Source organism: Hyperoodon ampullatus (genome assembly GCF_949752795.1).
Source record: "Hyperoodon ampullatus genome assembly, chromosome: 2".
Classification (NCBI taxonomy): domain Eukaryota; kingdom Metazoa; phylum Chordata; class Mammalia; order Artiodactyla; family Ziphiidae; genus Hyperoodon; species Hyperoodon ampullatus.
Genome location: NC_136915.1, coordinates 164,619,116 through 164,631,913, shown reverse-complemented (window position 1 = coordinate 164,631,913; position 12,798 = coordinate 164,619,116). Strand labels below are relative to the sequence as shown.

At 37.0% G+C, this 12,798-nt stretch overlaps 1 pseudogene across 1 annotated transcript; it reads left to right on the top strand.

The window, feature by feature from the left end:
- Nucleotides 1-11,555: 11,555 nt before the first annotated feature.
- On the top strand, nt 11,556-11,917 carry LOC307048181 (small ribosomal subunit protein eS21-like; annotated as a pseudogene). The gene has a single exon. The product of its transcript is annotated as a small ribosomal subunit protein eS21-like (transcript).
- The last annotated feature ends 881 nt before the right edge of the window (nt 11,918-12,798 follow it).

The window sequence follows — 12,798 nt, the reverse complement described above, 5'->3', positions numbered from 1 at the left end:
TTTAATTAGTTAGGAGAAGGAGGCTTGCACCTACTTCCACCTTACTGTTTAATTTTTGTACTTGAGAATGCACTGCCTACACCACTCAGACTCCTGCTGCTGGTTTAGGAAATGCTACAGATATTCCTGGGCCCGGTGCGGTGCCTGGAATAGAGGACACAGCCTAGTGAATACCTATGGGACATATGGATTCTATAAAGCAAGAGATAGTAATAATAGCTTACAGTCACACAGTGCTTTGTGTCAGGCACTGTCTTGCATATATTATTTAATCCTCACCACACCCTATCATGTAAGTTTAGTATTTTATAAATGAGCAAACTACAGAAGTTAAGAAACTTAATGGTTAGTAAGTGGTAGACCTGGGATTTCAATCCAGGCAGTCTGGCTTCAGAGGTCAGGTTATTATTCACTCTGCTAAACTGCCTCTCAGTTAAAATGCAGGAATTGTTTATTGTTAATTAGTTATCAGTCAAATAATATTTATTGATACCTGGGTAATTCTACTGAGAAAGACAGAAACATATTACTAGCAAGAGTTTGTTAAGAACTATTTGTGTGATCTTAATTGTCTGTTTCTTTTTTTTTTTTTTCAACCAGACAGTTTTTCTAAATCCTAGGAGCAATAGCATAACCTCCCAGACTAACTAAACATTGTAGTCTCATGGCATCTTTGACATTTTTCAGCAGAAAGGGAAATGAATTTTGCAGTGAATTTTGAAGACAAATTTTGTGTGTATCATATTTAAACAAATTTTAAGTTTACATTGGTTATTAGCTCCTTCAACTAATTTTTCTGCAGTCACTTAAAAAAAATTAAATATATCCAGGCTGTGCATTGGCAATGTTAGGATTCTCATAACTGCTTTTTAATATGGGTCATCTTTTTCCTTATGAGAGCATATCTGAAGTTATAGTTGAGTTTGATATGTATGATTTGACATATACATATTTACTTTACATGGAGGTTTGAGGGACACAGCTGCAACCAGAAGGTGGAAAATTCTCCCTTGCCCCAAATTCTACTGGCAAAAATGGGAAGAGAATGCCCTTGTCTAAGAACTTATCAGGCCTCTGTAGAGGTAATTTTTGAGCTTTGGTTTGGTTTTTGTATTGCCCAGGATATACTTTCACAAAGCCTGTGGCTTAGCAATAGACCTACTCTCTTATTCTGAGCACCTCATCGTCTTTGGTTTCAAGTGGAAATTCCTTACATTGTCCTCCTACACCAGAAACCCTAATTTCCTTCCATGAGCTTATTGCTCATGGTATCATCTTAGAGATCTTCTTTCATGACAGTGGGCAAAATATATGCCACTGGAGTCTAGGAAGAGTCAAATTTTGCTGCTTTCCTTGACATGAGGAAGTCAAGAAAGGGACATGTTCTTCTCATGAGAAGAAAGAACAATGGGGGGGGGTGCTGTTTTGACAATCTTGAATTTGAAACGATGCTATATCGTTAAGTTGTTTGGAAAGTGAGGAATGTGACTTGTTCATGGTCACATGACTCATGAATAACAGACCAAGGAAAAGAATCCAGAACACTTAACCCCCAAAACCACACTCCCCTCATTCCAAGCATGCTAAAACATAGGGCAAGGAAGCCTTTTTTTTTGTAACTATACAGAAAAAGATTTGGATTTATGTCCATTAAAATCGTATCCCGTTGCCAGGACATATGAGATATATATCTTCAGTGTGGTCTTTCCTGCACTTAGAAACATTGTGCCATGTTGGCTTTCTCCATTGTCTCTTTCAGTAATGGGTTTAACTTCAAATGGATTATAGAGTTCTCAAATATCGTTTTCTACTTCTTCAGAATCTCTCTGGGAGAACATTTTCCGATATCATTTCAAAAATTTCAAAATCAATCTGTAGACCTTTATTAGGGCCAGTTAGACCACCTAATGCAAGATTCATTTCCATAATATTCCATAATAAATATCATCAGCTTCTACTTACCTACATCCAGGGACAGTGCACTTACTAATTCACAAAACATCTACCGTATTATGATTGAAGAGTTCTAGTTATTAAACTATGTATAAATTATAAAGATCAAAACCCTGACTCTTAAGAACTTTGAATGACAAGTTCTAGTTTTACTTTCTCAAGCAGATATTTCAAACTGGGACCCCATGAGGGACCCCTTTCAAATAGCATTTTGTTTGGCCTGCTTGGTGTTTTTTAAAAATAATAAGCCAACATTGAAGAAATTGAGAGATTTTACAAAAAATAAGGTTTTCTGGCTTTTCTTAAAAAAAGAAGGATCTTGTAATATTGCAGCCACTTTCTTACAGGGCAACAGTTATCTGGACCTGAGTGGGGACTGCCTCTTTTAGATGGGGCATAAGTTCTCCAGGTCTCCAGAGACCTCCACTTCCTGTAGATTTCTACATCCTGTGGCTGAGTGTCACTTGCCATTAATTATCATGCATGTACTATTGTTTTTCTAACATCTGGCTAGCTCTATTCCCTTATATTACCTTTCTGAGTCCTGTAGGCACATTTGTGACCCCTTGAATTAGGCAGTACAGAGCAAATATGCTCCTTCATGTACATGAAAAAGTTGTCTTTTTTTGCTCTACATGTCTTTAGTCCTCCTTAGGTTTCAGTTCTTTTAACCATACCTTGTTTAGTATAGCTTCTAATGCCATCCCTCCTCTGGATATTTCTTCAATTTGTCTCAGCCTCTTTTAAAACATGGCAGCCAGAACTTAACACAGTGGTGGAAACCTGGAACCATGGACTCTTATTATCCTTTCCATTTCTTAAGTTATAGGTGTCATGAGAATCTCGTAAGTGTTACAGGTTGAGTGGGTTCTGTTCTGTTTGCACAGCACCTTCATTCTTTCTGGACACAACCCTCTTCTCTTCTTTGGGACCTCTTCCTCCTTGCCATGCTCTACTCTGTGAGTTGCTAACTACTAATGAGACCTCGGCCACAGAGATTCATCCCAGGGTGGGCACCTGTCACAAACCAAGACAATGAGGAACGTTTCCTGAATTTTTTTCTAACCAGAGCTTGAAATTTTGGTTTCTGAGATCATAAAGATAAAAATCTGAAGCTACAGGTTACCAGCCTCCATGCCTGTTGGAAACGCTGGTCAGAAAGAAATCACCACACAGAATCACAAGAAAAAAATACCAGGTATCATCACTGAAGTCCCTGGTACCAGTCATCCCTAAGGCTGTCCTTTGCAAATTTTGTTTTTGTAAGCCATTGTATTCTTTTTCCTTCTTACTATCCTCCCCTTCTGCCTCTCTTCCCCTCCTTCCATCTTTCCTTCATTCCTTCTTTAGAAAAATTATTTATTTATTAAAAACAAAAACAAAAAAATAGCCACAAGACGTTATTATTCCCGTTACGAAGGGCAGGTTCTTGCAGGACTGGGGAGTGATTTTTGAGGGAGCGGAGGAGGCCCCTCCTTGACAGAGATGAGTGGGTTCCGCAGGACCATGATGACTGAGCCCCCGCACAGGAACACCCTGGAGATGTAGCAGTGCTTGGACTGCTTACCTTGCCACTCTTGAGGACATTGGTCCACATCTCCTTCCCATTCTCCAGCACCACATTTTAGTGCCTGTCAAAGGCCTTTGCACGGCCCAGGAATTTCTTGTTGTGACAGTCGGTGAGCACTTGGGTGGTGTGGTTGACCGACTCTGCGAGCAGGAAGAGTGGACCCGTGTTGAACTCCTCTGCTTCTGCAGCTCCTCCGGCCTGGGGCCGTCTCAGGAGGGGGCTTGCTGAGGAGGCTCACGGTGGTAGTGGCTGCGCTCTCAGGTCTCGCCTATGCCCATCTCTTGTGTTGCTTCTGCCTCTGTAAAGAGTCTTATGTTAATTTAAATTTCCTCTGTCTAGCTGACAAGCAAGTAAGAAAATCTCCCCTAAGAAAATGGGTAACTCACAGGTGATGTGACTGTGTGAAAGAACAAGTGACTCCCTGGCCAGGTGAGAAACTGTTTTCGCACTAGGATGGACTATGAATTGCCTATGATTTCTAGTCCACAGCCATCATTTCGGGACCACATATTTGGGGGGAATAATTATTTACTAAATTGACTTCAGTGATGTCTTATTAATCCTTGTATCTAAGGAATAGTAAATTAATAATAAATAATGATTCGATTTAATTGATTAGAATTTCAGAATATGTGGCTAGTCCTGCCATGGTCCCAGAATAGATAATAACTTAATCTTTACGTATTTAGGATTCTGCCTCATACTTATTCTAAATACTACTAAACTCTGCAGGGCAGTTCATCATACCCATTTTGAGCTAGTGGTTTTGAATTTATCCTTGGGCAGGAAATGTGCAAATTAGAACAGATCTTACTGTAGAAAAAAAGGACAGGGTTGTTTCAGTTGCTCTGATTTCTGCTTCTGTGGAGCATTTGTGATCCCCCAAATTTGACTTCTAACGCAGATCTGACTTCCAGCTGGGGAGGGGAGACAACGGTGGACAGCTCCCTCCATCAGCTCTCTTCCACACTACTCCCCTGTCCAGTTCACAGAAAGGGGTTCTGAGGCTGAAAAGACCCACTGCATGAAGGAGAACTTGCCTAACATTGGCCTTATCACAATCCATCCTTTATGGACCAACTCATGCTTTAATTTATTTTGTTGATAATAACCTTCTGAGTCTGTGAGTAGGTTACTGTCTCTCTCCTAGCTCATGGTAACTGAACAAATACTTGTAACATCTCCCTGGGTCTCTCTGTGTGTATGTATGGATGAATTTGGAGATCACCATGTTCTTTCAATAATAAATGAGAACACCCTGCTCTAAGCTTGAAATGTTTATACCCCTTTGCAATATAATTAGAAACAAGAATCCTACGATAAATAAGTGTGCTTAGATGCACATGGATAATAAATGCACTCAAGTCAAAAGAAGGGTGACACTTTTGAAAATTTTCATTTAGAAATATGTATATGTGTGGAGAAAGTTGTGAGATTTTAACTTAGTAAAAATAAAATAATTTCCCAGTTATTTTTGTTCTTCCTCCACTGCCCCTCCCCATGTCCCAAATTGGAAAAATTTCCTATGTTTTTTTTTTTCTTTTCCAGGTATTTATATTTCAAAGATAAGAAAAACAATAATTTTAAGGACAAACCAAATTAAACATAGTGTATTTATATATTCCTAAACATAAGAAAAAAGCAACCTGAGATCTGAAAGGACACTAAAAGAAAAAAAATTCAATTTTGTGATATATTTCCAAAAATTTTTTGTCCTAAGTTAATTTTTAAAGAAAATTTACCTCTAAATATGTGTCCATATATGCATAATCAATTGACTTATTTCACACCTGATTTATGAGTTTTATACAGTCTTAGAATAATAATTGCAATTTATGCCTATTTATTTCAAATCTCTTTGACCAGCAACATGAATTTGGAAATGTACCTCATGTAGAGGTACCTTCTGTAGTCATTCAATAAATCAAATATAACCAGTTCTTACTGGAATTAACCTTTGAGAATGACTCAATACCAATTTCCCCTAACCTATGTATGCAATAGCATAAATCTAAACCATGGTTATTGTTGATGTCAGCAATTTTAATTGGATAATGCCTAACATATCCTTGAAAAATCATCCTGGGGCAGTTCATTTTAAATATCGACTAATATGTGCTTTACTTTGCTAACAGTCTAAAGAAATTGGTTTTCGTTTATAGTATATTAGTACTTGGAAGCCTAGGTTAGCATTAGCCGGCTGTCGTCAGCCTTACTCATTTCCAAATGTTAACCATAAAATGTTATATTTTATAATATATATGTGTAGCCATATTATATGTTATAAAAAATATGAGAAAGAAACAGACACCCACTTATAAGACTGAATCCTAAAGTTAAAAGCATAGAAATTGTAGCAGCAAAGCAAATTCCCACAGTTGATGGAAAAGTCTTTTCTTACAGTTTTATTATCCCTTAAAAGTTAGTGTTCAGGGCTTCCCTGGTGGCGCAGTGGTTGAGAGTCTGCCTGCTGATGCAGGGGACACGGGTTTGTGCCCCGGTCCGGGAAGATCCCACATGCCGCGGAGCGGCTGGGCCTGTGAGCCATGGCCGCTGAGCCTGCGTGTCTGGAGCCTGTGCTCCGCAACGGGAGAGGCCACAACAGTGAGAGGCCCGCATACCGCAAAGAAAAAAAAAAAAAGTTAGTTTTCATGTGGCTTCTAATAAATACCTTTCTGTTTTTTTTAGTTATCCTCCTTAACAATCTGTTTCTATTATTTTGAGTTGTAATTACAAACAAACAAGGAACGACAGGTTTTTGTAAGAGAACCTAATATTAATGCAAAATTCTTCTATGTGAAGCTACCCTGTCTCCCTTTATCCCCATCTTATCCCTTGGGCCATTCTTCTCCAAACCCCCAAACAACATCCCAATCTCTGTTCAAACAGATGAAACACAAAACTACAGAAACTTAAAATGGTACAAATGGGACAAATGAGCTAATAATGAACTACTATACCCCCTGGCATTTGTAAAACCTTTTCTCTCTTGCTAATGTAATTTTCCAGTCAGAGATGGGGAAGGCTTTCTCAAGGTTATGTCTGTACAAATGGCTGAGGAAGAGCCCAGGGACTCCGTTTCATTCTTTGTAATAGTCACAGAAGAGTGATTGCTTCCTTGACTTTGTGGCCCTGATCATTCCTTAAGTGGTTGAGTAAAAAACAACATGTCCCTGGAGGAGAGCTTTCTGATGGTTTTTCTCTGGTCGATTACTCCTGGGATGCTCACCATCACAGTAGGTCACCATGGTGATGCCACATTCTCTAGCCTCCCTCTGATCCTTTTGTGATAGTGATGCCAACATCTCATTTATAAAATTAATGCACTGTGGCCCAGCTTCACAGTCACTAATAACAATCTTTTGTGGAATAAATGAGTGAAAAAGTGATGAACATAGACTGGCATAAAGAATAACTTCTGCTGTAAATACTCTGTTATGTCTGGACGTAGCTGTTTTAAAAAGTAAGCAGGACTAACACTTATTGTTGAATATATTGTTGACCTATTAAGCAATAAAAAAAACTGTAAGTTTTATTATACATTTTTCTCCAAACATCTGATTTAAGCCATGCTAGCTGTCTGCACTATCCTTTCAGAAATCTAACCATTTGTTTGAGAACACTAGAACAAAGTGGTGATGTCCAAAGTTCTGACCCATTTTTCTTTCAATTTAAATGATACTAGTGAAAATCCATGTCTGACACATGATGTTGTACAAGCAACTATCCCGTAGCTATGAGGTTAGAGATGGATTTCACTGTATTGTTAGCCATTCTTATGTACTTACTATTTCTCTGAAATGGTTAATACAATCTATATGATAAAATATTGATCAGTTTTTTTCTTGGAAAACATTTTGTTGTTGAGTTATGCTAATAAGTAAGCTTGTATATATTATTCTTTTTAAAATTTTTTAATATTATTCTTAATAGGCTCCTATTAAGGAGGTTGGGTTTTTCTCACATCACTCCAGCACTGACACTTCCTTTGCTTCCCACTTCCACTTTTGAGAACTCTTTTTTGATTACATTGGGACATTGGGCTTTCCTGGATAATTCAAAATAATCTGCCTATTTTAAGGTCAGCTGATCAGCAACCTTAATTCCATTTGCAGCCTTAATATAATTTAACATAATTTGTTTCCAGTTTGTAAGGCAAACTTGGATGTATTTATACATCCAAGGACTAGGACATAGGCATCTTTGGGTGGTCATTCTTGCACATGAATATAGAAAGAAGAATTTCAAGAGAGGCTTAGTATCTAAACTACTTAGTATCTAAACATTAAAATTTTCAAAACATGGCCACAGAGATAACTATGAAATTTACACTCACAATAAGAACAAGAGTTTCTTAGTCAATATGTTCATTATTCCAGCATGAAATTGACTTTGTTCTTGAGTAAAGGGGCCACTACCCCAATATTGTGAAGTAAGGGGTTTGGGGGAAAGTGGTGTCTGTTCATTGTAAGGTTTAGGCAGAAGCATTCTAGAAAGCTATCTTCATGTTCTCATGCTCAGGAGGCAGATGCTGTAGAATGCCTCTTCAGATTAGGAGCTGGAGTGGCTCATCAATGGCAGATCTGAGGGAGAAAAATATGGCAGGAAAGCATTGAAGTCTGTTTGATCTCAGGGATCAGCGTATCATGAACTAAATATTTCATCAGTATGAGAGGAAAACCGCAGGATCCTCTGACATTTTTTCATAGTTTTATTTTTTCGTTAAGTTGATCTCCAGAATTTGTGAAGGGCTTTCTGAAGTGGGTCTGAGAGTGCATTGTCAACTGATTCTATGATTTCTGTTATGATCATTCAGCAGTGTGCTATAATAACTTTACTTTTTATGATACTCTGGAACATTGTTGGGGGAATTGGTTGACTGATATCAAACTCTTCAGAATATACTAACAAGGAAATTTTAAGTCATTAAGAAAATGATAAATACCCTTAACTATATTCAATATCCTGTGATAAACCATAATGGAAAATAATATAAAAAAGAATATATATATATATTATTAAATCACTTTGCTGTACAGCAGAAATTACATAACCTTGTAACTCAACTACACTTCAAGAAAAAAAGAAAATAATAAATACCCTTGAAAAAATTTAAATAATACAAAAGGGCATACAATAAGAACATCTCTCTCAGTCTAGACCCTTACGTTCTGCTCCAAGGAAATGTTTCCTGGATACTACTTTAGAAGCATCTATTTCTTGTGCATCCTTTTAGAATATTTCTATGCATACACGTGCAGGTGTATAAATACATTCTTCTCTTTACACAAATTAAAGTATTATAAACACTAGTCTGTATCTTACTTTTGTTCACTTAACAATATATTTTGGTAGTCTCCACATATCAGCAGATGTAGAATCCCTTTTTCCTTTTGATGGCTCATAGTAATCATTTAAGCACAGACTATGTGCAGTTTCAGGATGGAAGCCACGTTCAAATACCTAGCTACGTTTCTTGATACTGTTTAGCTTTATGTTAGGAACTAATCCAAGACAGAAGAGATGACAGGTATAGAAGTACAGTAGGTTGTATTAGTATTTACAAAATAATTATTTTTCCCTGTGGAAGGATTTTATGTCCTTGGCTTGTTGGAGTAATGCATAGCCATGTGACTTCCTTTGGCCAATGCGATGTTGAAAATGTGTCATCTTCAAGGCAGAAGTTATAAGAGCCATATATCTTTTCCCTCTGCCATAAAAACCGTTTAAGTCCCAGACAGATACCACTCCTTCTGCTGCGTTACGGAATGAAGTTGACATGGAACATAGCTGTAACCTGTAACCCACCCATAATGGATGGGTAGCATGAGAGAGAAATAAAACTTCATTATCTTAAGTAACTGCTTTCAGGAAATTATTTGGAACACAGAATGATCTAGCTTATCCTGCTGATACAGGGAGCAACCTAAGGAACTATCAGAGTGTGAAAAATTTTAATAAAATAGTTCTTCCTGTTGTGAAATGGTTTCCAGTGACCCTGTTTTTCCTGATTCCTTCCTCCTCAATTCCTCCTCAATTAAATCAAGTGACAAAAACCCCATTAATAAATAATGCAACACAATATATATTGACGCATGTGACATTTTCATTCTATTTATGCATTTTATTCTATTTTAATTCTATTTCAACACTTCCCAGGCTATTTTGTCCACAGGTCAAAGTAAGTGATATTTTTGTGTTTTAAAACAAACAATTTTGGGGACAAATGTCTGCTTCTGGTCATGATGGAGTAACTGGGTCCAGAACTTCCCTTCCCACCGTAAACAACTAGAAAACTGGACAAACTACATGAGGAAACCGTTTTGGATGTTGGAAAACAAGCAGCACAGGACTGTGATTCCTGAAAACAGAGAAACAAGTTAGGGAAGCCTAAGATAGCCCAACTTTATGCCTGGAGGCACTTGCCTCACCCTGGTTCAAAGAGGGGGATCCCAAGCAGAGCACTGCAGAACTTCTGAGTTGCTGAATCAATACTGGAGGTCGGGATGGCTGAGGTGATTGGAATTATCAGGACAGAGTATTGGGGAGAAGGGAATTTGGCAGGAAAAAAGGTTCAGAAATTTCATAGGGATTCCCTTGAGTCTGTTGTTGAATACTTAACTGCGCATATATAGGGAGAAACACCCCAAGGCTGGGCAAATAATGACGAAGAAGCTGTATTTCACACAGGGCTAGAAGATATTCAAGTTCTGAGCAGCCAGGGTCCTTGTTGAAAACTTGGGGCATTTGGTAGAGACCTCAGGGTGGTTGTGCCTTAATAGTGAGGCTAAACTAGCCATAGAGTAAAGGCCACTCAAGATCCACTTTCTAAAGCTTAAAAACAATCTTGAAAATGATCAAGCTGATCTTTAAGTAATGTAACTCTCTGTCAAAACAAAGTGCAACACTCTTTAAAGGAAGACCACAAAATCCAGCATTCAACAATATAAAATTAGCCAGGTTTAGCATTAAATAAAAAGGTACTAATCTTGTGAAAATAGGAAAACATGATCCATATTCAATAGAAAAATAAGTCAAAAGAAACCTGTAAGAAGTGACAGATGATGGAATTAACAAATAAGAATTTTTAAACAGCTAATATAAATATGTGTAAGTATTTAAAGAAAAATGTGAACATAAAGAGGAGAAAAATGAAATAATATATAGAGCAAAACAGAAACTCTAGTTTTGAAAAGTAGAATATCCAAAATGAAAAAGCACTGGGTGGAATTCGTAGCAGATTAGACATTGCAGAAGAAAAAACAAATCAGTGAACTTGAAAGCATAACAATGAAAAACCATCCAAAATAAAACATGTAGAGAAAAATACTGAAACAAATAAATGAACAGAGTCTCAGGAACTTTGGGAAAAATTTCCAACAGTCTAACATATATGTTGTTCCAGAAGGATGGGGGAGGACAGAAAAATATTTAAAGAAATAATGGCTTAAATGTTCTAAATTTGATGAAAACTGTAAGCCCACAGATCTGAAAATTTCAAGGAATTTCAAGCATGATAAACACAAAGAAAACCACATTAAGACACATCATAAACAAATTGGTAAAAACCAGTGATAAAGAGAAAATCTTAAAAAGCAGCCAGAGGGGGGAAAAATCACGTTATGGATGGAAGAATGAAGATAATTACCATAGTCTTCTCATTTGAAGCAATGCAAACCAGAAGACAGTGGAACAGCATCTTTAAAGTGCTGAAACTAAAAACAAAACCAAAACCAAAAACAGAACAAGAAAAGCAAACAAACAACAGTACCCTATCAAACTAGAATTCTATATTAAGTGAATATTTCTTTCAAAAAAATTGAGCTGAAATAATGACTTTTCAGACTAACAAAAGCTGAAAGAAGTTGTATCCAGAAGCTCTAAGCTATAAGGAATGCTAAAAGACATTCTTGAGGCAGAAATTTAGAGCTATATAAAGAAATAAAAAGCTCTACAAATTGCAAATATATGGGTAAGTTTAAAATAATTTTTTTCATTTTAAAATTTCTTCAAAAGATAGTCAATGCTTCCTTTCTGCACTCGCGCTCGTTGTGGTGCCACCAGACACTCCCTCAACATGCAGAACGACGCCGGCGAGTTCGTGGACCTGTACGTGCTGCGGAAATGCTCTGCCAGCAACCGCATCATAGGCGCCAAGGACCACGCGTCCATCCAGATGAACGTGGCCGAGGTTGACAAGGTGACAGGTTCAACGGCCAGTTTAAAACCTATGGCATCTGCGGGGCCATTCGCAGGATGGGCGAGTCAGATGACCCCATTCTCCAACTGGCCAAGGCTGACGGCATTGTCTCAAAGAACTTCTGACTAGAGAGGATCCTGGATGTGGAACCTGTGTTATAAATAAAGAGTGAAAACCTGTCAAAAAAAAAAAAAGATAGTCAACCGTTTGAAGCAAAATTAAGAATACATTTTGAGGTTTCTAATATTTGAAGAAATAAGATATATAACTACACAAAAGTTGGGAAGGAGGAAATGGAAGCACACTAATGTAAGTGGTATAATAACATTTTAAGGTAGATTTTGATACGTTAAAAATGTGTATTTTAAACCCTAGAGCAAACACACACATATGCACAAACCAAAAACTAAAAATGTAGAGACAGAGGTAATAAGCCAATAGTAGAGATAAAATGCAATCGTAAAAGATCTTTAATTTAATCCAAAAGAAGACAGAACAAGACAGGAAAAAAGAAAGAGTCTATGGGACAAATAGAAAAGACTATCAAGATAGTCAGTTCAAGCCTAACTATATCAATAATATTAAATATAAACTCTAAACAATTCAACTAAAGGACTGACATTGTCAGAATGGATAAAAAAGTAAGAACCAATTGTTCTTGTTATTATTACATGTTGTCTAAAAAAAGTTTACATTAAATACAAAGACACAAATGGTGTAAACGTAAAAGAATGCAAAAAGATATGCCATATAAATACTAATCAAATGAAAGCTGGAATTGTTATATTAATATCAGAAAAAGTGGATTCTAGAACAAGGTATGTTACCAGGAATTACAATACAGAAAAAGCAATTGAAAAAATGCAACCCCCATTCATAATCAAAACTAGGGATAGAAGTAAATTGAGAATGGAAGTAAACTAGGAATAGAAGTAAATTTTCTTAACCTGACTTACAGGGCATCTATAAAAAACTACACTGAACGTCATATTTAATGGGGAACAATTGAATACTTTTCCACCTAAGATTGTGAATACGTCAAGGATGTTTGTTCTCATCACTTCTATTCAACAGT